Below are 26,273 nucleotides of genomic sequence, written 5' to 3' on the forward strand. Positions count from 1 at the left end.
AACTAATGTTTTAATTTTACTACTTGCTGTGTTTGATGGTCACCTCACAAAATGTCTGAAAATTCAGCACTTATCACTAGAGAGGGAGTAAAAAACTGGCTCTGATATTCTAGGGCACCCTGGGACCTCATGCATTGAACTTTGTCTGCCTTGGGTCTCAGGTCCTGCTAACACTGGTCATACTGTTAGTAATCTCTCTGACAACTTGCAATCTGGTGACTTCCGCCAATAAGCTCAGCAACAGCTATCACGAACCAAGTCCCTTCTCTGTGGTATTCATCCCATATGCCCAGCCAGCATCTAGGGTGGTGGCCCTGGGTTGCCTCTCAGCCATTCCTTACTGCACATGCCTGGCTCTGCCCCTGTTTGGCTCTGCTCCACAGCCTGAGAATTTTGCTCCCCTGAAGCCATCCTCCCGGCCCTACCCTCCCTTTCCCTGTCCTTCCTGGCCAACTCAAGGATCTGCTCTACCCTGAATTTCTCCTAACTGACAGTGTTGCTATGTTCTCTCTCAATAATTAGGAAACTGGAAATAATCCCTGGCTATTTTTTTTTCTGCTTCAGCTTTCAAGTGTTATGTTCAAATAGAACTGAACCTGACATTCTCTCAATTCAGCATTCTTTCCCTGGCTTGGGGCTCCATAGTCAGCGCTCTCCAACCCCATTTTCAACCTAGAGTACATGAATGGCCACCTCCAGATGACATGGCTAAGAGACAACCAACTCAGTTTTCTATCGGGTATATAATTCAGTGACCTAGCCAGATTCACTGTGTGGGTGTGTATTATAGGGGAAGAAAACAGCAAAGGACAACTGTCCTGATATTAGGCCAAAGTCTTGTGGTTACAAATAACAACGAGCTTAAACAAGGAAACAAAGGGGATGAATGCATTGGTTCATATTTAGGATGTCCAGATGTGCAGTTGGCCCCAGGCCAAGCTGGACCCAAGGACTCAAATGAAGAGGATGTAGTTTAGTGATTGGTCTATTTCTCTTTCTCTCATTTTTTTTTTAATCTCTTTCTCTGTTTCTTGGCCTCATTTTTTTTTCCTGGAGATAAGCTTTTCCACAGAGCCAAGAAAGGTACTTAAAAGGCAGTTTAGGCGGAAATGGCCACACTTAGCAACCACAGTAGAAAGAAAGCATCTCTCTTCCCATGCACAGAAATCTAGGAGGACCAGCAGTGGCACTGCATGTGTTGTGCACCCAGCCAGAGCATCCCAGTGTGATAATGGCACCGGCTTCCAGCAGTGAAGAGAGAAAGTACAGCGGATGCTGTCAGTGCTCCAGCATCATCCCCCTACTCTTCATCTTACAGTGCTCACCTGCTACCCACCATGTTGGCCTCCATGTTTCTACCGGAGGTCTTTGCTTTGAGCTGTGTGTATGACAGGCCAGAAATGCCTGGGATCAGCTGCCAGCCAGGAAGTTAGTGTAGGAAGATTGTAGTTCTCTTGCCCCTGGAGAGGGCTAACTCTGAGTATTATGCTTTATACTGCTCCCCAGAATCCTCCAGCAGGGTTGAGCTCCATGCCCACAGTTGCATTGCAGCTAGCTGACCCCACTCCTTTACCAGTGTCTGCTGGTACTGCCTCACAAGTAAATCATGTGTACTAGCATCCTTTGTCAGGATCTCCTCTGGGAAATCTCCAACCAAGATAGAGAGAACCCAAGATCGGTTCCTCCAGAGACATAGGAAGGGGCCAGACAGGAAACAAACAAACAAACAAACACAAAACCACAGAACCTAGGATACCTGCAACCATTTTTAGGGCACCAATGACCTGCTCTTTCCTTTTTGCTCTCAGAGTGAAGTGACAGGATCCCACTTCCAGACATTCACAATCATTATCTTTCTATTCCAGCATCCCAAGGTCTCAGGCTTCTTGGGCACGTAGATTCCATTCTGTCCTCTCTATTCTGGGAACACTGAAGCCCTGAGAAGTTGGACCTCTCCTCCCCAGGCCTCTACATCCCCCATGCTTGTATTTCCATTTCAGACAATTAACTAATGCTTGATTTCTAAGATTTTCCAAAGGATATTTTTAGAATACAAGTAAATAATATATTTGGAAACTTCATATCAAATTACTATTTAGGGTTTGATTGTTTTTTTAGTTTTGCTTTTTATTCTCTTTGTCCTGTGACTTTTGAAGAGGCATATGAGATGTCCCCAAACGGTTAGTAAACCGAGACTTGTTGAGAAGTTGAAGACAAAAACACATATATTTGTGCCTCTGTGTTCTCTGAAGGATCCTGGGTTTTTCTTAGATTGTAATTTCTGCATCTCATGCTTTGCGCTGCTTTTTCCAGAGATTCAAAATAATCCATAACATTTTTTTCTAACATTAAAATTTTTCTTTCAAAATTCATTTCCAGTTTCAACATTTCTCCAAGAAAGCAAAGCCCAAAGCCATCACAAAACTAGCCCACTCTGTGAATTAACTTTGGGTATTTCCCCCCATTTCTGGGCATCTGGCCTTGAAACCACATGATTTCTCACATTGATTGAAGAGACTCAGAAACTTGATCCATCCATGCAAAGTTCAGAGAAATCCTCAGTCCTTTGCAGGACTCAGTACTGTCCACCTCTACTAGAGGTTGGTCATGTTATGTGAAGCTGCGTCTATAAAATGCTAGGATATATGCCTGTCAGAGGATGCAATCCTTCTAGCTATATCCGAATCAACGATAAAAATGTGACAAGTACTTTGCTCCCTTGGCAATATAACTTTTCAATTAATTTTATCTCCTGTCATTGGGGTAAATTATAGTCAACATTTGTAATGTAAAAATTATAAATTAAAAAACATTTAAATTAGAAAATTGGTGGGAGGGATGCTTGGAATTTAGCCACCTAATTAGTGGATTAATCCATTTGGTAGATTAATAATTTGAATGGATTACTAGATGGTAACTATAGGCAGTGGGGCATGGCTAGAGGAAATAGGTCACTGGGGGTGTGCTGTTGGGCATTTTATTTTGTCCCTGGCTCCTCTCTCTTCTAACCTTCTTCTCTCCTCCACCACACCATTCCACCATGATGTCCTGTCTCACCTTGGGTACAGAGCAATGGAGTTGGCCAACTGTGAGCTAAACCTCTGAAACCAGGAGCCCAAAATGAACTTTTCCTCCTCTAAATTTTCCTTTTCAGCTATTTTGTTCACATCAATGAAAGACTGACTAACAAAATCCCATTCACCACCACCATCGTCATCATTAACACCATCACCGAAGCTCTAATACAACAATGGTATTAAGAACTTTTAATATAAGTGGACTTGTTTGGTGCTCCTTAAACTCTTCTTAGACCAGTGTACTTTGTGAGTTTCCCTCCTACTGTTCCCTCACCCTTTTCCTTCTCTCCACTAGTCCTTATCAGGTTCTCCCTAAAAGCCTGTGCTTGCTTTTGCTCTAATTAATTCAGCAAGTATTACTTAGCATCTATTCTAAGTTCAGGGGCTCTGTCAGTGAGCAAAACATACCAGGCATTTGCCCTGATGGAGCTGACATTCTGGCAGATAATGCCTCCATACCTTCTCTGGCCTTGCTCACTTCACATTGCTCAAAGTATTGAATAGAATTAAGTTTACATCAGGAGAATAAAAGTTCTGATCAAGGGTGCAAGATTGTCTTCTCCAAGAGTCATTTCACAAAGTTCAGTGTTTGTACTAGGTAATATGAAGATTTTGGTACTGAAAACTATTTCTCTCTTTTACTTTCTTTTTAAAATTGTTCTTTTTAGGTATACATGACAGTAGAGTGTATTTTGACATATTACACATACATGGAGTATAACTTATTCTAATTAGGATCCCATTCTTGAGATTGAACATCATGTGGAGTTTCACTGGTTATATACTCATATATGAACATAGAAAATTTATATCCATTTTCATTCTATTGTCTTTCCTATTCTCACCCCTCTCTCTCCATCCTTCTCTTCATTTCCCTTTGTCTAATCCAATGAATTTCTATTCTTCTTTCCCCCACTTATTGTGTGTTAGCATGGCATATCAGAGAGAACATGCAGCCTTTGTTTTTTGGAGGGATTAACTTATTTCACTTAGCATGGTAGTCTCTAGTTCCATCCACTTATAGGCAAGTGCCATAATTTCATTCTTCTTTATGGCTCAGTAGTATTCCATTGTGGTGTGTGTGTGTGTGTGTGTGTGTGTGTGTGTGTATTACATTTTCCTTATCCATTCATTTGTTGAAGGGCACCTTGGTTGGTTCCATAGCTTAGCTATTGAGAATTGAGCTGCTATGAATGTTGATGTGGCTGATTTTAAGTCCTTTGGGTATATCCTGAGGAGTGGAATAACTAGATCAAATGGTGATTCCAGTCCACTTCTGAAAACGCTTATAAGTTCCATCTAGTTTCTCATTAATGGGCCAGATGGTTTAAGCAGTGGGACAGTGATCCCTGGATATATGAGTGTCATTTTATTTGATTCAGGTAAATATACTTTCTAAGAGAACCATATTCCTTTCTGACCCAATGGAAATTGACAAGGACACATGACAAAAGTGGATCTTATTAATTTTTGCTTAATATTTAAAAAAGCCTTATAGGATATGTGACAATAAGAGTGTAACTTGGGACTGGCTGGCATCAAGCATTTATTCCAAAATGAAATCATAATTCATGAGTATTAATAAACCAAAAACTATCTTATAGCCCTGCCTCAACCATGCCTTGTTGCATAAACTAAAGAGAATCAGACAATTCTTTCAATTGTCCCATTTTGGAATACACCTGGTCAATCCCTCCGTATTAGACTTTGGAGCAGGGCAGCCTGCCAACCTGCCACCTGCAGGCTGCTTTTCTTTGCAGGCTTGGCCACTGTTTTTCTTTTCTTTTCTCCAGCCACCTCCCCCACACTAGTTTGGGTTTTTATATGTTCAAGTTTGGGCAAAAGGGGAAAAAATTGGAATTCAGTTTATCCATGATCACTGGGAACTTTCTGCTGGCTGCCTTCCTGACTGCCATAAATATATGTAGTCAGTAAACCAGACTTTCCAGGGAAGGATTCCAACCAGGAGGTTCTGAAGGTACTTCATATTTTAGAGAACTGTTCTTTGGTTTTCAGGACCTCCGGCCAATGGAAGAAATTATTGTTGTTTTTAAGGAGACATAATTGACTTCGTAAAGAAGCTAGAACTCAGAGACCCTTAGGTGAGCAGAGCTTCTAAAAAGTGAGTCAAAAGAAAAGTGTCCCACATGCTCTCAGTTACAAAGTCCAGAAGTAGAGGTCTCCGGAAAATATTTTTAGAACCACTAGTGACATTCTGCCTCCCCAAATCATTTACATGTAAGTAAAAATGACTCATCTTAACCTGCACCCCAGAAAGTATTGGAGTTGACTCCTACAAGCTGAGATGTGAGGTTTTAACTACGGAAAGGCAAAGGAAGAGGAAGTGGATCTCAAGATTCTATTCTCCCTCCTCAGCCTCTAAGCTGTAGAATGACACTCACCACTTCAGTCAAGAGAATGCAAAGGCCCTGGGGCCAGGCTTTGAATCCACAAGAGTTCTTGATAGAACAAGATAGGAGACTTTACTATGAGAGTTCAGGAAGAAAAAGGGCCCCAACTTCTCTTCAAATACAATTAAGTTGTCAAAGACAAATACCAGCTCTGAATGAGGGCAACGACTCTTTCATTTGGGCTGACCCTGCATCAAATGGCAGGAAAAGGGTCTTCCATCCAACCTACAGTTTGAAGAGGTCTTGCAGGCTTTGAGCATGAGAGACTCACCTTAAGCTCTTTCAGGCCACAGGTGGAGTCAGAAACAGGGACATCGAAAGGCCCTGCTTGCCTTCGCACATAAGTCAGCAAGACAAGAAAAGCTTTATTGCATATTTGAAGCCTAGAATTATCAATGAACTTGAAGGCTCACGTTGAAAGTTTTGATTTTAGTATCTTACATTCTCTACCCTGTAGCTCCCACCTTTGTAAGCTTTGAGTACAGTTAAGAGGGAAATGCTGCTGAAGGCTGATAAAGAATTTCCATTCAGAGGAAGTTCTGGGAAGGAGAGATAACACACTTGAGTGCAAAGTCAGCTCCGCTCCCTGGGTCTTTTGCAACTGTCCACTTACACAGTGGTGGGGGCAGAATACAGGAGGCTTCAGGGACTCATCATGCCTGAAACTGGAGAAGTAGCAGTCAAACAGGGCTTTGGTGGACTAGGAGGGTGATGGTTACATTTACAGAAACAGGAACACGAGGATTCAGCTTTTGGGTGACTCTGACATACAGGTCAGGTGTCTCCAGGAACAACGAGCAAGGAGCTCATAGGAGAAAGGCCAGGACTGAAGGTCTTGATTCCACATATTCCAGTTAGTGCTACAATCCTGAATTCCTCATTCCCAGCATGTGTTTGCCAAGAGCTTTTCCTCATTGCTAACTCAGCCTCCAGCCCTGTTGGACCTGGTTGGACCGCTTGCATACAGCAAGTGCATATTGAATGAAAGAATGAATAAGACAGTGGCCTGGAAATGGCAGACTTTGGAATCTGAGATACCTGAGTTCAAATCCGATGTGGAGCCACTTTTTAGCTATGTGAGTTCACAAGACTCATTTTTCCAAGTCTTATTTAAAAATAAGAATAAGAATCCCAGCACCCAGGCCTGTTGAGAGACTTCAGTGAGATTATGCATATGAAGCCCCAAGCATGGTGCCAGCTTGTACTGAGTTTGGCCAGTGTTCAGGGTTTATCCACTGCTTCCCCTTTCCCTGAGGGCAGCTGTCCCTTTCTGTTTGCATGGTATCTCTGGAGGATGACTGGCAGCACTCAGAGCTTCTGGCTAGCCCAACTAAGTCTTCAGCTTTTCTAGATTTATTATAAAGACACATCAAGAAAATGTTCTCGTGGTACTGAACAAACAATGTTTTTGTTGTTGTTGTTTTATTTGCAGTGCTGAGAACTCAACCCAGGTCCTCATGCATGCTTTGCAAGCGCCCTATCACCAAGCCACATTCCTAGCCCAACAAATAGTGCTTTTACTTTTTATTAGTTTGTTTTAGTTTTACATAATATTGGGATTTAATTCTGACATAATTACACAAGCATGGAATATAATATGCTAGAATTCAGTCTCCGGTACTTCCCTTTCTCTCCCGCTATTCCCTTTCCTTAATTCTGCTGATCTTCTGTTTATTGAAGTATTTTTTGTTTTATTTTTTAGAATGGTGACTTGTGGATAAACATAAAGGTGAGATTCACTGTGGTATATTCATATACATATGTAGGAAAGTTTTCCCTCCAACTTCTCCTTTTATTTATTTTTTTTCCTTCCTATTTTGTTCGAACTTTCGCAAATCAGAGAAAACATTCGACCTTTGAATTTCTGGGTCTGTCTTATTTCACTTAGCATAATGGTCTTCAGTTCCATCCACTTATTGGCAAATGCCATAATTTCATTCTTCTTCAAACATCAAAATATTGCAAGGGTTGAAGCAATGTTTTTGTTTTTGCTTCTACCAACATAGAAATATTATAGCAACTGAAGCCAAGCCTAGCACATAATCAAGGGCAAGTTCTTTTCAATCGTGGCATCACAGTTTCCCCTAAAAATATTATTGTATTCATAAATTTAAAAACTATTATATTCATACAAATAAACACAATTTTCCTGATATTAAAATATCGTTTTGTTAAGTCATATTGGATTTACATAAAATACTAAAATTTGTACCTTTAAAAACTCTTGTGTGGGGCTGGGACTGTAGCTCAGTGGCAAAGTGTTTGCCTAACATGTGAGGCACTGGGTTCGATCCTCAAAACCACATAAAAATAAACAAATAAAATAAAGGCATTCTTCCATCTACAACTACAAAAAATTAAAAAAAAAAAACTCTTATGTGGTCCAAAAGAAACTTGAGTTAATGTCTCTTATTAGAAATGAAGTCAATTGTGTTTATATTTATATAATGACTTAGTATTGACAGCTGTCTCAGTTTTACAATTATTGTTGCCTTTGAATATCTTGGCTCTCACATACATGTATTAATTATTAATTATATATCTCATATTTCCTAGCAGAGATTGGAGCTTGCCATGATATGAAATAATATATATTTTTCAGAAAGATAAAATGCCCATGTAAACCAACAAAAGGTTCCCAATGGCACTGCAGACAGAATTTAAATTAGTCAATTTTCCTTCCCCTTTAGAGCATGATAGTTTGCTTCTAAACACAAAGAGGGTGCTAAATCGTTCCTAAAATATTATTTTACTCTATAGGTGAAATTAACTCAATGAATGGAATCTCTAACATGATCTCCATTTTCTGCTTATTGATTTTTAGTGTAGCCTGAGTGTTATAATTCTGAAATCAAATGATTTGGCAGTAACTTGGAAAACTATACTGAGTACCAAGTGAAGAGGATATTTATTAGAGTATCTCAAGTTTATTTGAGCATTGGTTGAAGCCAATACTGATTCCAAATCAAAGTCCTATAGGATCTAGTATAATCTTTCTAGAACAAGTAAAGTAGATAATTTTCAGGGTGATGGTGGAAACAAAGTTTTACTAACCCAAATCTGAAAGTCATTTACCTTCTCGATGCTAGAACAACAGATTTTCAGAGCTTCAATTCCTTCTTAACACTACAAGAAAGCAAGCCTGAAATTTATATCCTAGGTTGGCAAGGGCAAGAGTCCTCTATTGTTATTCAGGAAACACACTAAGGTACCCCCATTTATTGCTGTGTTTTTCAGGGATAGGAACCCACATGTCTATGGAAAACCTGCAATCAGTCCATTGACTTGGGCATTGCAGTGGATGCAAACATTGCTGGTAAGGAAGAGTCAGACCAAGAGCAGATTAAAGGGTCAAGCAAGAAGTTGCCTGAGTTATCTGAAAATTTGTGACTTCCTGAAACATCTCCTAGTGGTGACCTAATCACCACATGTAAGGTGAAATGCCAAGTTCCTAAACATGCATGCAGAGCTCTCCATGAACTGACCTGACTGGACACTCCAAACTGAACTTTGATCTCTCCATGATCTGACCTGCCTGAATACTCCACAGCTTTCCCAATGCAGCTGGAGGGTGAGGCATGAGGAGTATGCTGCCAATACGGCCAGGCAGAGAAGTGGGTCACCTTGCCCAAGTAGGCAACTTACCCACTCAGGGATGCAGGAAGGGCAGCTGTCCTTGAGAGGAAGTGTCAGTAGTGCTAACACCTGGAACTCTGATCACCAGGGAGTGAGAAACGTAAAGACCTGTTATTTGTCTTATTCTTGTGTTTTTCATAATGACTTATAATTTACATACTGTAAAATTTTCAGATCTTCAATGTAAAATTCATTCTCTTGAAATTTTATTTTTTTTATTCTTTCACCGTTATTGCCTAGAGATCCAATATATTCTTGCATTTTGATCTGATACCCAGCAATAGCTAAATTCTGTTATCAACTCTGGTATGTTTTATATATACTTTAGTATATTCTAAGTAGATAATTATATCATCTGTAAGGAAAGAGAGTTTTACTTCTCTTCTGATTGATATACCTTTTATTGCCTTTGAAACCTCTAGTACAATGTTGAATAGAAGTCATGTGAAAAGACATTCTTGACTTGATCTGGATCTTAAATTCAATATGATTCTTTTTTGGTGGTGCTGGGATTGAACCTTGTGCATGTGAGGCAAGCACTCTACCAACTGAGCTATAACCCCAGCCCTCAATATGATTTTTAAGTATAATAATAACTTTTTGTAGATTCCTTTATAAGATTAAAAAAGTTTTCAACCATTTTTAATTTGATAAGAATTTTAAATATAAACAAATGTTCAATTTTGTCAAAATTTTTTCTGCATCTATTAAAATGATCATATTATTTTAGTCTTTTATTTTATCAGTACAAGGATTTACATTGCTTATTTTGCTAATGTTGGACTAACCTTGCATTCCTGGTGATACCAGAGACTGGAGCTTTTGACCCAGCAACAATAGAAATAAAACTGGATCAAGTGAGTGCAAATTCTCAGGCAAAGTTTTATGGGGACATCTGTTCAAGCCAAGAGGGAAGATGCAGCCCTTGGGAGTGTGTGTCATCTATGGGGTAGGCAGACACCCAGTTTCTTGATGTGATCACATGTAGCTATGGGGTTTTAATTATAACCTGAATTCTTCATCATGCTTCTCCATGTGATATGTGTCTCTTAACCATTTTAAGTGTTTACCCCAGAATGTGACTTTTACTGTGTTAATAAAATAAAGATATCTTTAGGTACTCTAGTGACCTTCCTATGAATATGTTTGACCATTTCAACCTGGAATTTGCCTCCTTATCTGGAATTGTTCCTAATTGGGTTTTGGAAAATAGCAGATTATTTCCTTGCCCAACAGGTTTGATTTTCTGTTTTCTTTCTCTCTTTTCCCTCACCTCCCCTCTCCTTCCCTCCTTTCCCCTCCCCTCCCCTCCCCTCTTCTCCTCTCTCTCTCTCTCTCTCTCTCTCTCTCTCTTTCATACCGGGGAGTGAATCCAAGGGTGCTTAACCACTGAGCCACATCCCTAGCCCTGTTCTCTGTTTTTTGTATTTGGTATTTCCACTGGCACATAGTCTTTAAAGGCTGAATTGATTTCCCAACTTCCCTCCTCCTAGTGTGTTATCTCAATTTTATAGCCTCAAAGACTGGTTTACTTTTTAATTTCTAATTTTCTGGTCTGTCTGTTAATCCCATAAAACTGAGAACTAGCTTGACTGTCTCACTGGGATTAATCATATTTGATGGTATGCATCATTCTCTTCATACATAGTTGAATTTGATTTGTTAATATTTTATTAAAGATTTTTGCATCTCTGAGCATAAGGAATGTTAGTCTGTTATTTTTCTCTTGTTTTGTAATGTCTTTGTTATGTTTTGGTATTAGGATTATGCATATCTAATAATGTGAAATTGGGAATTGCTTTTTCTTCTTTATTTTATGAAAAGAGTTTGAGTAAGATCAATGCTATTTCTTCAACCTTTATAAATTTTATCAGCTGGTTTGGAATTTTCTTGATGGGAAGTTTTTGATAACAACAATTTTAAATAAAGTTATTCATATTTTTTGTTTCATCTTGTGTCAATTTTGGTAACTTCTATTTTTAAGCTATGATTCCTTTTCATATAAGTTGGTGAATTTATCAGCATCAAGTTGTCTCTTTTATTTTTCTCTCTCTTTTTTTTAATGTGTATAGTGTCTTTTAGCATCTGATAGTGATAATCTTTCTGTCTTTTCTGACATTGATAACTTTCATTTGTTTCCTTTTTCTTGATCCTTTGAGCTGGACAAGTATCAGTTCTGTTGATTTTCTCAGTTTTTTATTTCCTTTATGTTGTTATTCTTTTCTATTTTGTTGATTTCTGCTTTTACCAGTGTTAGTTTTGCTTGTCCACTTACATCTACCTACTTGGAGTTTATTTTACTTTTGTCCCATCTTTTGAAACTGAAACCTGGGATTATTGGCTTGAGACCTTTCTTATTTCCTAATTTAAATAATGACAGGTATAAATTTCCCTCTAAGCACTGCTTAACTAAATTTCACTGCTTAACTAAATTTTGCAATGTTACACTTTCATTATTAATTCAGTTTAAAATATTTTTGTTATACATTTATTTGATATTTTATTCTTTGACCTTTGGATTACTTAGAAGTATGTTCCTTAAATTCCAAATATTTGAAATTTTACTGGAAATCTTATTACTGATTTATATTTAATTATGGCATGCCCAGAAAATGACAGAATCATCCTCTACATAATTTCAATCCTTTTAAAATTTAGTACAACTTATTGTATGGACCAGACTATGCATTTGTACAATGTACTATATGGGATTGAAAAAGAACATCATTTCTGTAGTTTCAGATTATCCATACCTTTTTTAAAAAATATTTTTTAGTTGTACATGGATACAATAATCTTTATTTTATTTGTATGTGGTGCCAAGGATCAAACCTAGAGCCTCATGCATGCTAGGCAAGCACTCTACTGCTGAGCCGCAACCCCAGCCCCATATTATCCATATCTTGATTGATTTTTTTTAATCTATCTATTTAACAAAAGCTGAGAGAAGTATGTTGAAATCACTTACTATGATTGTAGAATTTTCAATTTAAGACTATAACATTTTTTTCATATATTTTCAGTTTCTGTTATTAGGTACATCTGTCTTTGTGACTGTTGTACTCTTCTGATAAATTGATACTTTTATCATTATTGGAATCAGAGCAACTATCTTATTATTTTATTTCCCCAGTGTGTCTATCGTTTGCCAAGTACTTAGCAGTCTCAATGTGTTTATTAAACAGAAATCTAAAGCATGCAGAATTTATCCTTCCTGGGAGAACTCAGTGCTACTCATTGACTTAGTTTGTTCAATCACACAAAATCTCCTAAGGAGCAACCTCTCCTCCTTGCTGTGAGACAGCATAGACCAATGATTCCCTCTTCCTGTGGGATGCCCTTCCACCAGCCCACATTGTTCCAGTGAAATATACAGAAAGCCAAGCACCCAGAAGAAAAAGGATCCCTGCCTTCTCCAGTAGTTCTCTCTAATGAAGATTTGAATAACTTCATGAATTCCACTTGTAGAGCTCAAATTTTAGATGCTGCATAGAGATTTCATTGAGTTAAAAACTACAACACAGATAGAAAATAAATGAGGCACAGGATGGGTATGAAAAGCAGATCATCCTTTGCTGTACCCTCTCATTCTTGCTCCCCTGCTTCATCGTCCACAACCTCTCCCCTCACTTCCCAATGACAGGCACATTCATTCATTTTTACCATCTGTTCAGAGCTATAACATCTAAATGCCTTAAATAGCTTAGAAAATCTCTAAAACCCTTAATAAAAGTGCTCCTCTATTTAACAGATGAACAGGACACCTTGTGAGGAAAATAGGGCTGGCACAGTTCCGTCATTATGTCCCTCACCATCACAATCTTGCACCTGCCCATCTGCTCAGACAGGGTTGCTGACAGTTGGCAATGCACTTGGGTACAATTGGAAAGACCCACAAGTTCCAAGCAGCTTTTTCTCTTACTTCCCACACACCGTGGTGTCTTTTTGATTATTTTCCCATCTATTTCTTTGGCTTGCATGCAATCTTATTTCCTTTCCCACCTCACCAAATGCTGACTTCTATCAGTCTCCATTTAAAGGTAAAACGTTAATAAATTTTATGATGTGTATAAATGAGAAGACATTTTAAGCTGTGCAAAAGACAAACCTCAGGGACTCATGTGTGGCTCAATGGGCTGTGACTTGGGAGCATGCAGCAGGGTTGTTACCAACAGGTCCTTAGTGAATCTATTCTGATTGGAATACCACTCCATCACTTGTAACTCTGTGGCTTCTCCCTTCACTATAATAGGCTGATTGTGGAATTAAAAGTCAGAGGGATGGCTATACAATCTGCAGTGTTCCATGCAAAATAAAAATGCAATGTCTGTTCTCAAAAAGCAGGACAGTGGAGGTGGGGGGTGCCATTAAAAGTACTAAAATGTACATTTTTTTCTTTCTTCTGTGGTTCTGAGTTGGGATACTAGTGGATGACTGCATACTCTCATGGATACTCCTCTACTAGTGGATGACTGCATACTCTCATGGATACTCCTCTACTAGTGGATGACTGCATACTCTCATGGATACTCCTCGTGACCGGGAACATGCATGCAGCCCATTGTCTCCTAGGTTGCCCCCCTCTATAAGGCCTAGCTGGAGGCAGGGAAATTGGGCCAGGTGACTGTCCTTCTCATGAGACTGCTGTCAACTGCTATGATTTGAGTATGGTTTGAGCAAGCTCCTCAAAGTCTCATGTGTTGGAAGCTTGGTACCCAATACGGCAATGTTGAAAGATGTTAGAACTTTTAAGGGGTGGGACCTAGTGGGAGGTCATTAGGTCATTGAGGGTGCTGCCTTCAGAAAGGGTTAATGTAGTTTTAGGGGACGCCAGTTTGTTCCCATGAGAGTGGATTATTATAAAAAGAGTGAATCTAATCCCTGAATTGATCTGGCTTTCTCTGTCACCCTGTGATCTCTCCCTCTCACATGTACTCCTGGCATGATGCTGTCTTCGATGTTGTGACACAGCAAAGGTGGGCCATTGAAAGAGCTGGGGCAATTCTGTTTAGACTATAAGCTGCATAAATCTCTTTTTCTTTATAAAGTTTCCATACTTAGGTATTTTGTTAAGCAACAGAAAACAGAAAAAGACACGAACCCATGGCAAAAAGGTGATCCCCAAGGGATTACAACCCCTTCCAAACTCAATACCTGGATCAGGGGTGAAGAAGCAATTCTCCCCAGCAAATTTACCTGTTAAGGGCTGGGGTTGCGGCTCGGTGGTAGAGCACTTGACTAGAATATATGAGTCACCGGGTTTGATTCTCAGCACCACATATAAATAAATAAATAAATTAAATAAAGGTTCATCAACAACTAATAAAAATATTTTTAAAAATTTATCTGATACATGCTCATGGAGTTGCCAGCCCATGTGGGGGACATGTGCCACAAGATACCATGTGGGACACATGTACCTGATCCCAACTTTCCTTGTGCCAAGTCTCTTGCCAAGGGCAGAGGTCCTCAGTGGTTGCTCTGTGAGGACACAAAGGCTGGACAGGGCACAGAGATGGTGGGAGGTTGGAATATGTTAGAGCTCTGTCTGAGACCACAGTGCTTCTTTGCACCATTGGAATTCCCTTAAAAATATCAAATTCAAAGATAAAATTATTACAAATTTCAAAGAAAATGCAGAGAATTAAGCCCAATTGCAGAACTCCTCTGACCGTGGGAATATACACAACAACCTTGATCATTTGCCCACAAAGCCATTCCTGAAAAGGAATAATATATGTAAAGGTTTTTGTACAATGTCTGAGTCAGAGCCAGGAGACAATAAATATAAGCTGTTAGTATTATTATTATTAACTAGATGTTCAATATGAAGTAGAAATACATTCAAAAGGATTATATATTTCAGAAATGATTATATATGTGTGAAAAAAATAGTATCTTGGAGAGAAATGATGGAAAGGTGCTTAGTCCCATGAGGCTTGTGACCCTTGGTTTCCCAAGAGCTGTTGACCTACTCCCAGTGGGGACACAATGACCTAGCTATGAGTCAACTGAAGGACATGCAATTGTTTTAACATGTGTTGGTGATGCCAAAGAAGCTACATATATTTTAGGGAGAGAGAAATATATGTTCCAAAATCAGCAGATAAGTTCAGTTGCAGCTCAGCTCACCTTCAAAATCCAGTGTTAGGATGAAGGCTTGGTAGCCACGGGAACAAGCAAAGCCTTTTCTCCCTTTGTTCATGTTTGAGGCTTTACTGAATAACTAGGTGAAGTGACTTAGAACTACTAATCTATAAAGAAAAGATCCATTGGGTAAGAATCACTCTGGAAGTGTCAATCAAACTTTTGCTGGAAGCAATGTGAGCCCCGGTAAGGTGGTAGCCATGCACTGTCAAAACCTCCATACGTTGAAGGCCTGCTTAGAAGGAGCCAGGTTTTCCAAGCACATCCTCTGTCTGAGCAACAGCACTCATTTTGAAAGCTTGATCTCTCCCTTTTTGTGCACACAGATACATACTCTTGTAACTGCTAGCTGTGTTTGCACTGACTTTTTGAATATCTTTCTCAGGAAGTCTAATGCATAAGGGGACTACAATCTGAGAATGATGGTCTTCCATATCTAGAAATCAGGACAGGTATAAAAGAAACTGTCTAAAAACAGAAACACTAAGATTTTTCTTTAAAAATAGAATTGTCTTTCAGTATTCATTGGAGATTGGTTCCAGGACACCCAGTAGATACCCAAAACCTGAATGCTCAAGTCCTTTATATAAAATGGCATAATATTTGCATATAACCTACATACATCCTCCTATATAAATCATCTTTATATTACTTAAATCATCTTTATATTACTCAAAATATCTAATACAATGTAAATGCTATATGAATTGCTGTTATGCTATGATATAGGCAATAATGACATCCTCCACAGAAGTCATACATGTTTGTTATTTTTTTCTTGAATACTTTCAATCCATGGTTGATTGAATCCAGGGATGTAGAGCCTATGGATACAGAAGTCCAACTTTATATAGAAAAGGATATCAGAGAAGGAAATGTTGATTGCTTCATCACTTAGTAATTCATTTAAAAGTAATTGTCCATGTAAACTCCTTTTTTTTAAGAGTTAACATTTTCATGGTTAAGTTCAACTACAAATTTCTTTTATGACCAAAGGATGCCAAAAAAAAATCTGGCCTGCAAATCATGGACCACAAAGTTATGCACAAGTCATTCTATAGTATTCTGAACAGAGCAATAGCCAGCCTTCATAAGAACACTTGACTGATGTGTGCTATGTGTTAAGTACATCCCTTATATGAATGAATCCACAGGCTCACAACAAGATGGAGAAACTAACTTAAAGTCCATTGTCCACAATTAGAACAAAGCAAACCTTTAGCCCTTCAGTCTGTCTCTAAAGTATATACTCTTAACTACTCTGCCCAAGTTCAAATTCTATAACAGTGAAGGGTTTCATATAAAGACTCAGCTGAAAGGGAGTATTTCTAAGGTCATTCACTATGATATAGAAGTTATGCATGGCTGTTTTTTTGTACTAAATCTTGTTACTTCTATGTACCTAATACATTATCCATATAATGGTCATATTTTACACATTTATTTTTTAAAAAACACTATATACAGAGTCACAACAAAACTTCGCTTAGACCAGGACATGTGAATGTTGCCAGTAGTGACAGCATCAGAAAACACTTCCCATTTCTCAGAAGCACCATCTCATGATGCTATCCTGAAGCAAGAGCCACTCTGATCATTCCAACTGCTCCATTAAGAAGAGATTGTAAAGTCGGGACTGGTGGCACACCCTGTAATCCCAACTACCCAGGAGACAATAGGATTATTTTTGTTTTTGTTTTTGTTTTAATTTTTATTGTTGGTTGTTCAAAACATTACATAGGTCTTGATATATCATATTTCACACTTTGATTCAAGTGGGTTATGAACTCCCATTTTTACCCCGTATACAGATTACAGAATCACATCAATTACACATCCATTGATTTACATATTGCCATACTAGTGTCTGTTGTATTCTGCTGCCTTTCCTATCCTCTACTATGAAAGGGAGAGAGAAGCGAAATTGCATGGAAATGGAAGGAGACCCTCAGGGTTATACAAAATTACATACAAGAGGAAGTGAGGGGAAAGGGGAAAATAATACAAGGGGGAGAAATGAATGACAGTAGAGACAACAGGATTGTAAACCCAAGGTCACCTTAGCAATTTAATGAGGCCTTCATCAACTTAAGGAGACCCTATCTGAAGATTAAAAAAAAAAAATTAAAAAGTACTGGGGATGTAGCTCAATGGTAAAGCACCTCTGAGTTAAATCCCCAGTACCCTGTCTCAAAATCAAACAAAAAAAGCTGAGGATGTAGCTTAGTGGTAGAGCACTTTCAGAGAATGTAGGAAGCTCTGGGTTCAACTGCCAGGAAACTGGAGAGAATGTGGAAGCTGAGAGGCCAGTTAGGAAACAATTATAATAATCTAGTAGAGAGATAATGCTTCCTTCACTGGGGTACAGAAATGAAAATTGGGAGAAGTGGTTGGATTCCAGGTGTATTTGAAGGCATTAGGATTATTTGAAGGGTCTGGTGTGGTGGCACAAGCCTGTAATCTCAGAGGCTTGGGAGATTGGGGCAAGAGGATCATTGAGTTCAAAGCCAGCCTCAACAACTTAGCAAGGCACTAAGCAACTCAGTGAGATCCTGTCTCTAGATAAAAATACAAAAGGGGGATGTTGGGGATGTGGCTCAGTGGTTGAGTGCCCTTGGGTTCACTCCCCAGTACCAACAACAACAACAAAAATGATTATTTGAAGAGGGTGAAAGCAGGTGGGTGTAACAGAGAAATCCCGGATGACTCCCAGAGTCATAAGAAGTTGAAGCTGCCTCTGACTATGGAGAGAAAACCATAAAGGAGTTGTCCATTAGCCATCCAAGCCAGGAGGGCAGTTACACAGTTACATATATAGCCTTGGAAGACAAGGTAGAGGCTCTGTCTAGAGTTGTAAATTTGCTAGTTGTCAGAAGTGCACCATATAGTCACTGAAGTGCATAGTGATAGAAAAAGTTATATAGTAAGATTCAAAATATGACCCATCAATCAACAACATGAGCATCACCTAAGATCTTATGAGATGTGCAAATTAGTGGGCTGACCTGTACCTATTAAAAAAGAAACCCCTGAGTAGGGAACTGCACCTTATTTAATAAGTTTTTTAGGCATTTCTTTTGCTTACAGAAGTTCAAGAACCACTGGTTTAGAAATTAAGGAAATTAGGGAGAAAAGAAGAATCTGATCATGATCATCCAGAAAGGAAAAGGAAAATACGAGGGTGTGATATATTGGTAAACAAGTCACCAGTGTGTTACAAGTAGAAGAGAATGGCATCCACTATTGGCCACACTCCTAAGAACCATTCTTTGGAGCAATATTTTGTCCACACCATGGAGGCCAGTGGTGGCATCCATAGGTAAAGATTTGGTGCAGTTCTGCATGGATACAAGGCTGAAGAATAGAGTTTAATAGTGAAGAGGTGTGGTAAAGGGAGAATTTGGAGACTACAAGAATAAATCTGTATAGAAGCTTTGCCCAGAGGTAAGGAAAGAAATGGACAGAAGCTGGAGGGGGCAGTAGAGAAAAGACTCTCTTACCTCCTTGCTTTCAGAAATGAGCTATAATAGTACATTTTCATGATGTCAAATCTGACCCAGTGCAGAAGGAGAAAGTCAGGACTCAGGAGGGAAGGGGAGACATGGAGGGCAATGTCACTGAATAGGAGGGGGAAGAGGGGATGAAATTCCCAGGTAAGAGCCCATCAACCAGGAGCACACATGTGCTTCCTCCACAGTAATAAGCAAGAAGGAGCAAGACACAGGTAGATGGACAAGTGGTTAGATGTAACAGTGGAGTCCACCAAAGAGGTTCTGTTCTGATTTTTTCCCTTTGCTCAGTCATTTAGAAAACAAGGTCATCTGCTGAGGGTGAGGATGGCAGAGGGGTACTATTATCTAGGAGAGTGGGAGAATGAGAGGACAGGGGACAGATAGTACAGCTGCCAGGCAGCACCAAAGACTCACTGGGGATGTTCAAGTTTTTTGTTTGTTTGTTTTTGTTCTTGCTGTTTTAGCAAGTATCAGAGTGGTGATTTTTTTAAAATTTTATTTACAAAGAAGGCTTTCTGCAAAAATAGAATCTGATGCACTAGAATATACACAGAGAGAAAGAGAAGATCACAATCACTTGGGAAAATTCTGACCATCATAAGAAAATGTGAGCTCATTGTCATATAAGGAAGGCTGTTTGCTCAAAGAATGACCTGAAAGATGTCCTTTGATCATATTCCCTAGACAGGTGGGATAAGAGTCAGGAGAGGAGGAGGCAGGCATATAGGTAGTCCTTTCAGCCACACTCTCTACAGTGGCAGGATGCAGTGGACTTGGGCAGAGGGTTGATGGAAGCCATGCTTGATTTGGGGCATAGAGTTGGCATGAAGAGGGAGGTGGCCAGGTAGGCAGGGATAACCCAGAGAAAGGATGTCATAAAAGAAGAATGGGGTGTGACTGCAGGAATTTCAGTGTAGGGACCTGGGCTCTGGAGGCAGATGTTTCCACCTGAATCCTGACTCTCCGATTACCACCTGTAGCTTGGACAAGTTACTCACTTTCTCCTCTAGAATATGGTATCATCGTATAAGTAAAACCCTCCAAAAAGAATATAGCATTGATTACATAGATTAGGTACTCAATAAATGCTATTATTCAGACTGAGGATGGATTTTAAAAAAGGAAAGATAGAATCAAACAAAAAATGTGAAGTCAAGGGAAGGATAAAAAGAGAGAAAGAATTAATGTGAGTATGAAAAAGAAAAGATGAAATGGAAAAAAAGAAAGAAGTCAGACACAAATAAGGAGAAATGAAAAATAAGAGAATGAGGTAGATAATGAGAAGAAGAAACATAAATAGAAAAGTGGATTAAAAAAAAGTATAGATAGAATCAACATCATCAACATTTCCTCAAGATACAAACCCAGCCATGCTTTTGATAAACACAGGCTGGTTCTCAGAGCACTGTGTCAGCCAAAATGAGTTTTCATAACAAATATATTTGGATCTTAGACTCAGCATGAGTGTCATGATCAAAACATTGAATTTCAACAGGAAATCCTAGGCTTGGATTGGTGAATAGCTGTGGAATCCTAAAGCCCAGGGAGAAACTGCATCAGCATCTAGTAAATCACTTGACAGCATATTTATAATGTTCTTTATGTTTAAAGGTCTTTTATGCAATGCTCAGGCAGTGATCAAAACACCTTCTATGTTGGTCATGGTGGTGCACTCCTGTAAGCCCAGCTATTCAGGAGGCTGAGGCAAGAGGATCCCAAGTTTGAGGCCAGCCTGAATAATTTAGTAAAATCCTGTCTCTAAAACTAAATAAAGGGCTTTGGGGTGTAGCTCTGTGGTAGAGTGCTTGCCAAGCATGTATGAGGCCCTGGGTTCACCAACACAAAACCAAACCAAATGAAAAACACCCTGTATGTGGGGTGAGGTATTCACATTAGCAAGTTTCTATTAGTCCCTTTCATATAGGGAGAAAGTATGGAACATTCAATTACCCAAAGTCTTTCAGGAAAGCATCCATACCACCAGCTATCAAACTTTGAGGAGTCTGAGTGGGACTGTCTTGGCCACCTTTGGGATTCTTTTCAGAACGAAACATTAGGGCTCTGAGCCCATAAGGCCCTAAGGGTATGGGTTTTCCAACCTCAGCACTTTGCCTTATACAGTTTTTAGCATGACATTTCTGTCACTTACACACTTTCTAAAACTAGTAATAAGAATGCCAGAAAGATGGAGAAATTTCTTCAAACTTTCTGAACCCCCTAAACTTCATCTCCATTTCAGGTCCCTGCAAATCAAGTCCCCCAATCTCTTTCCCCAGGGTTGTGTCTAAGACCCAGGTGACGACATGGTCTTTGGGCACTGGAGGAGGGGAGAAATGAGTCCGAGCCTCACCTGTCAACTTGGCAGGCTGACTTTCTCTAAGCTGTGCGTTGTCCTATCCAAACATCTGACATCCACCAAAACTGTTCACTTTTTATCCATTTCCAGCTCTTGGAAATATCTGTTGTTCTTCCACTATATTGGGGGGCCTCTGGAGAAAGTGGGACCCAAGGCCCTTCTTTATTTTCTATGTTTCTCCCTGGGCTTCACCAGGGACAAGGGCACCTCCACTGAGATTCTCAGACACAGCTGGGACTTGGCCGGTAGTGAAGAAGGGCGACCTGTGGTGACCTGCTGGCATCTTCCTTCCTCTGACTGTCCTTTTCGTTAGTCTGGGCAACTTTCCCAAGTGCACAGATGGGGCAGGGAACTGCAGAGAATGGAAAATAACTTTAACTAATTACTTAGTTATCCACATGTTTTTTCTTATGTCCTAAGCCCAGGCTTCTGAAAAGCAGAAGCCAAGTGTTTGATTCCTTTGTCATCCTTGCATGGGCATTAGCATCTCTTCCCAGAGGCAATCGAGACAAAATACCCCCTGGCGGAAATTGTTACAGAGGTAGGGTGAAAGTTGGGAAGCAGGAAGCAACTACCATTACCTTAAATTTACCCCACTACATAGACTTGTGTGCCTCCTTCCAGAAATCATTCATTTTACCCTGAATGATGAAACCAGCACGATGCCCAACATATGGCAGTACTTGCATTTGGGTATATGTCAATGACGAAGACTTGGAGGGCAATAGGTGGGCCCTGATAGCAGGAGTTTGTGGCAAGAGCCCCAGGCAAAGAGGGGAACATATTCTTGTATGAGTTCTGGAAGCTTGCTCAGAGCACATTTTCCAGTCCTGGGGAAATTTGCTCGTAAGTTTCCATATGATGGTGTCTACCTGGGGGGCCCCATCCCATTTGGCACTATCCCACTCCAAAGAGGCCCTGCTTGAAAATCTCATTTTTCTTACAACAGATGCTAGATTTCAGTCCAGATGTCTTAGACATGTTTTCGGTGTGTGCACGGTGCTGGCGCTGGGATGGAAATAGAGCCAGAAAATGATGGGAGGGTATGTGAAAGTCCCCCCCGCCTGCCCCCCGCCCAGCTCTTTGAACATATTTGTTTTCTTCTAGAAACTTGGCTGGCAGTAGCAAGGGTTACAAAAGTGGAGCATGTAAGGGGCTAGGCCAGCAATCTGGATCTTTTCAGTGGAAAATACTCCTGGGTATCTTAACAGGACTCCTCCATCTCCAGCATGACTGTATTTGTAACAACCATTTTCAAACTTTAATCAGCATAAGAATCAGCTAGGGAGTTAATCAGTAGTGTAGATATCCAAGCCTCACCCCCAAGATAGTCTGGTTCCTTGTGTCTGGAGTACGAGCCCAAGAATCAGCATTTTTAACAAGAAGCCTCCTGCCATTCTGATGCACTAGTTGCCAGACCACATGTCCGGGAAACACAGTGGCAAGACCTCTTTGGTAGCCTTTGTGAGATCTCCGGGCAGCCACCTGGTTGCTCTCCTAAGCCCAATACTCACCTCTCTTCTACAGCTAGGTGCATAGGACACCTCCTCTCCCTGCACGCCCACTTCCCATCGACAGTTAACTGCACTCAGGCAATTGTTAATATCAGTGTGTCCACAAGACATCTCAAAACAGGTGTCTGGGAACCAGTGGAAATAAATAATGGCAAAGACAACTTCTGGACTTACTTTTGACACCCTAAAGTACTTAATTGTCAGTCCCACATAACATAAGCCTTGCTTATAAAACGCCTCACCTGTTTGCCATTTCTTGTGTCTTTTGTTTCTCAAATAAGCTGTAACTTCTTGGAAAGAGGCCCCAGTTTTAACTTTTTTTCTCCTATCTACCACACAGCTTGTACTATATAACTGGCATTCAATGGAGGATGAGAGTTTCTGCCTCCTAATCAGATTACTTCCAAAAGTTCATTCTTCAGTCAGTGATTTGGATCTTGCTGTTCATTAGGACAACATTATAAAAGGTAGTTATGTTCCCAGATCAGCCCCTGAATGTCTATTTAACTAGCAATGTGGCTGAACTCTAGTTCTAATAGTACTACAGAACCTAAAATCATCTGTAAGATTGCTTTTATGGGAAAATTTGTTCCAGATTCCAATTGAAGATGCCAGGAACTCATTTTTCTGGCCACAGTTCCAGGACAGGACTTGACTCATGTGCAGTTAGAAGTCTACTTTCATACACACACACACACACACACACACACACACACAGAGAGAGAGAGAGAGAGAGAGAGAGAGAGAGAGAGAGAGAGAGAGAGACTGGCTGTCTTGAGGGATGTTCCATAGATGAGGAGGGAATGGTGTAAGGTCCAGTGTGCTCCTCTCAGAAATGCTTTCACTAGGTCTGGAAGAGTCAAGAAAAGGGATCTGGAAGAAAGTGTATTTCAGGGAGATGGGGTCAGGCAGTGTCCTGGAGGGAGTGTGGAGAGGTTGCAAGGGCACTGGTTCTCTTGGCTGCAGTTGCAGAAGCCATCTGGGGCTGTCTGGGCAGTCACAGCAATGACTGGCCATGTTGGCTAGGGCCCATCACAAGCCTGTAGCTAGCTAGCTATATATAGATATAGATAGATATATTAGGAGATAATGGCTCTGTTATTTATTGCTGGATATCAAATCATCTAAAATAGGGTGGTTTATAAAAAAAAAACCATTTGATTTGCTCATAATCATACAATATGGGCTTACCTATGGGCATTGTGTAGCTGCGTTCAGCTCACAGAGGATTTGGATATGGATTATACTGGATGCTGGGACCTCTCTCTTTATGTACTCTCAAAACCTTCTTCTGTGTCCTCTCCACTGAACTTCTCCAGTGGAGCATCTAGGTGCTTTACAGAGCAGATCAAGATATTCATGAAACAAACATAGAAATTTCTAGAACTCATAAAGCTTGGCTGACCACTGAGATGGTTTCACTTCTGCTTAAAGTGATGTCAGGACAGCCCAGATTCAAGTGAAGGGACTACTTAAAAGTATGAATTCCAGGAGGCCTGGGCCACTGGAGGCCGCTAACGTAACAGACCGCCTTGATTAGTGAACTTCTGTAGTAGAAGTGGCTCTGAGGCCAATCGTACCTCTGGATCATTATAAGCAATGAAGTGAAGATTCTTTGTTACGACACCATAACCATACAGTCCTAGAAAAAGCCTTCAAATAATTTCTTACTTATCATTTCTTTTCAATTCTAAATGTTAGTCTGCAAAATGCACCTCATCACTTTTCCTTTACAATTTCTCAGCCTATACTTCCCCCCCGCAATGGCATAGACCCCTATTTTATGTGGTATTTCTGATCTTAATGTCCTACTTTATACAGAGCTCCTGGTCATAGAGTCATAGCACTTGGGTATATTACAGTGGATTTTTGAGGTGTATTCAGACAATGGCACATAAATTCACAAATTTTTCAAGTGTTTATTATTTTTAAAAGTCTGACTAACGTAGATTCAAGATTGGCCCTAGAATAATAATTCCTCTCAGATTCATGTTTTAGAGGGAGAGAAAGAGGTAGAGCTGGTGAGAGTGCTTTGGGAATTATGTGTAACCTATTATAGCAGAAACAGACCTGGCTGCTACCCCCAGTTTTCTCTCTTTTTCTAATACAATGTTTGTTTGATTGATAGTGGCAATGTGCCCAGCCTCTCTCTTTCATCTAAGTATGGCAGTTATGTCTAAGTTCTGCCTAATGAAATAGAAGGGTTCATGGTGTCTGAGACCTACAGAAAGTTTGCTTAAAAGAAACTGACTTAACTGGGAAGGGATCCTTAGGTCATGCTTTGGATTTCTTCTTCCTATTATCTACACTGTGGATGCAGTGGCTGGGTTCTTCAGCAGTCACTTGAGACCTCAAGGTGACTTTTTAGGGTCAAAGTCACATTTTGGAAAGTAGGATGTAAAAATAGATAGATGACCATAAAGCTTTATTCTAACAATGGACTCTAGAAATTGAGATCAAAATCAAGATGTAGGTGGAGAGATTCTTCATGTTTTAAGTTGTTGTTATTCAGGGTTTCCAACTATAATTAATTCTATATTATGTACTTGGTCCTACCCAGGGGATTCTCACCTGGACTATCACCTTGCATCTCTGTGTGGTCAATCAATCCTTGATGGATTGAGGAAGTGCTGCCTCTGGACTAAGCAATGCCATTCTCCATCCCTAGGCCTTCCCATTCCTTTACTAAAGATCCATGTCACCTGCACTATTTTGTTTATCTGGTTTCTTTCCATATGTATCCCCACTGACTAGCATAGCACCTAACACAGAGTATAAGATTAGTCAATATTTGTTGAAAGAATGAATGAACTTCTGATCTCCCTCATGCCTCTGTGCATACTCCAGAATGCCTTTCCTCTTTCCCATCCACTGTGACATTTCTCTTTTTGTAGTTCAGCTTGTGTTCATCAACCCCAGGACTGAGCCATGTGAAATTTTTAAGCAAAACCCTGTTAGTACCCATGAGCAATGCTTGCTGAGTGGCGCATTTATTTGTTCTTTATGGAGTTGTTTAACTGGGGTTCTATAAGAGGGAGGCCATAGCCTCAAGAGAGAAGGAGCCATTCACTGCAGCCTGGCTGTTCTCCTAAGAGAGCAGAGGGAGCATGTGATTTGAGTCAGGACAGTAGTATACAAGGGTGGGAGGGGCTGGCTACCCAGGTAACTAGGGAAGAGGGATCCCCCAGCCTTGCAAATGCAGCAGAGATGGAAATGGGGAAGCGGCCCCCAGAAAGCAGAAAACTAAATGACAACCTGTCTGTGGAATTTTCAGCTGAGAAGCAATAAAACTAATTTATGTACTCATGGAGCTGCTGGCCCACCCAGGTAGGTGTCTCTAATGGGGCCATTCACCTGGTTTTGTCCATTCATCAGGCATATCTTCATTTGGTGGTCAAGTGGCCCTTTAACTTTGGTATCTTCTTATATTTATTCCTATAGATTTCCCCTCCGTTATTCCTTATTGATTTCACTCAAGACATTTTATTTCAGTTATTTTAGTTGAAAATTAAATATTCAACATATTGAACATAACAACTCAAATAAGACTGATAGGTCCTCACTCCCTCCTTTTTTTTTCACTTAAGACTCTAAAGATGACAAAAGGGATTGATGAGAGT

The sequence above is a fragment of the Marmota flaviventris genome, chromosome 5, assembly GCF_047511675.1.
Source record: "Marmota flaviventris isolate mMarFla1 chromosome 5, mMarFla1.hap1, whole genome shotgun sequence".
In the NCBI taxonomy this organism is placed as follows: domain Eukaryota; kingdom Metazoa; phylum Chordata; class Mammalia; order Rodentia; family Sciuridae; genus Marmota; species Marmota flaviventris.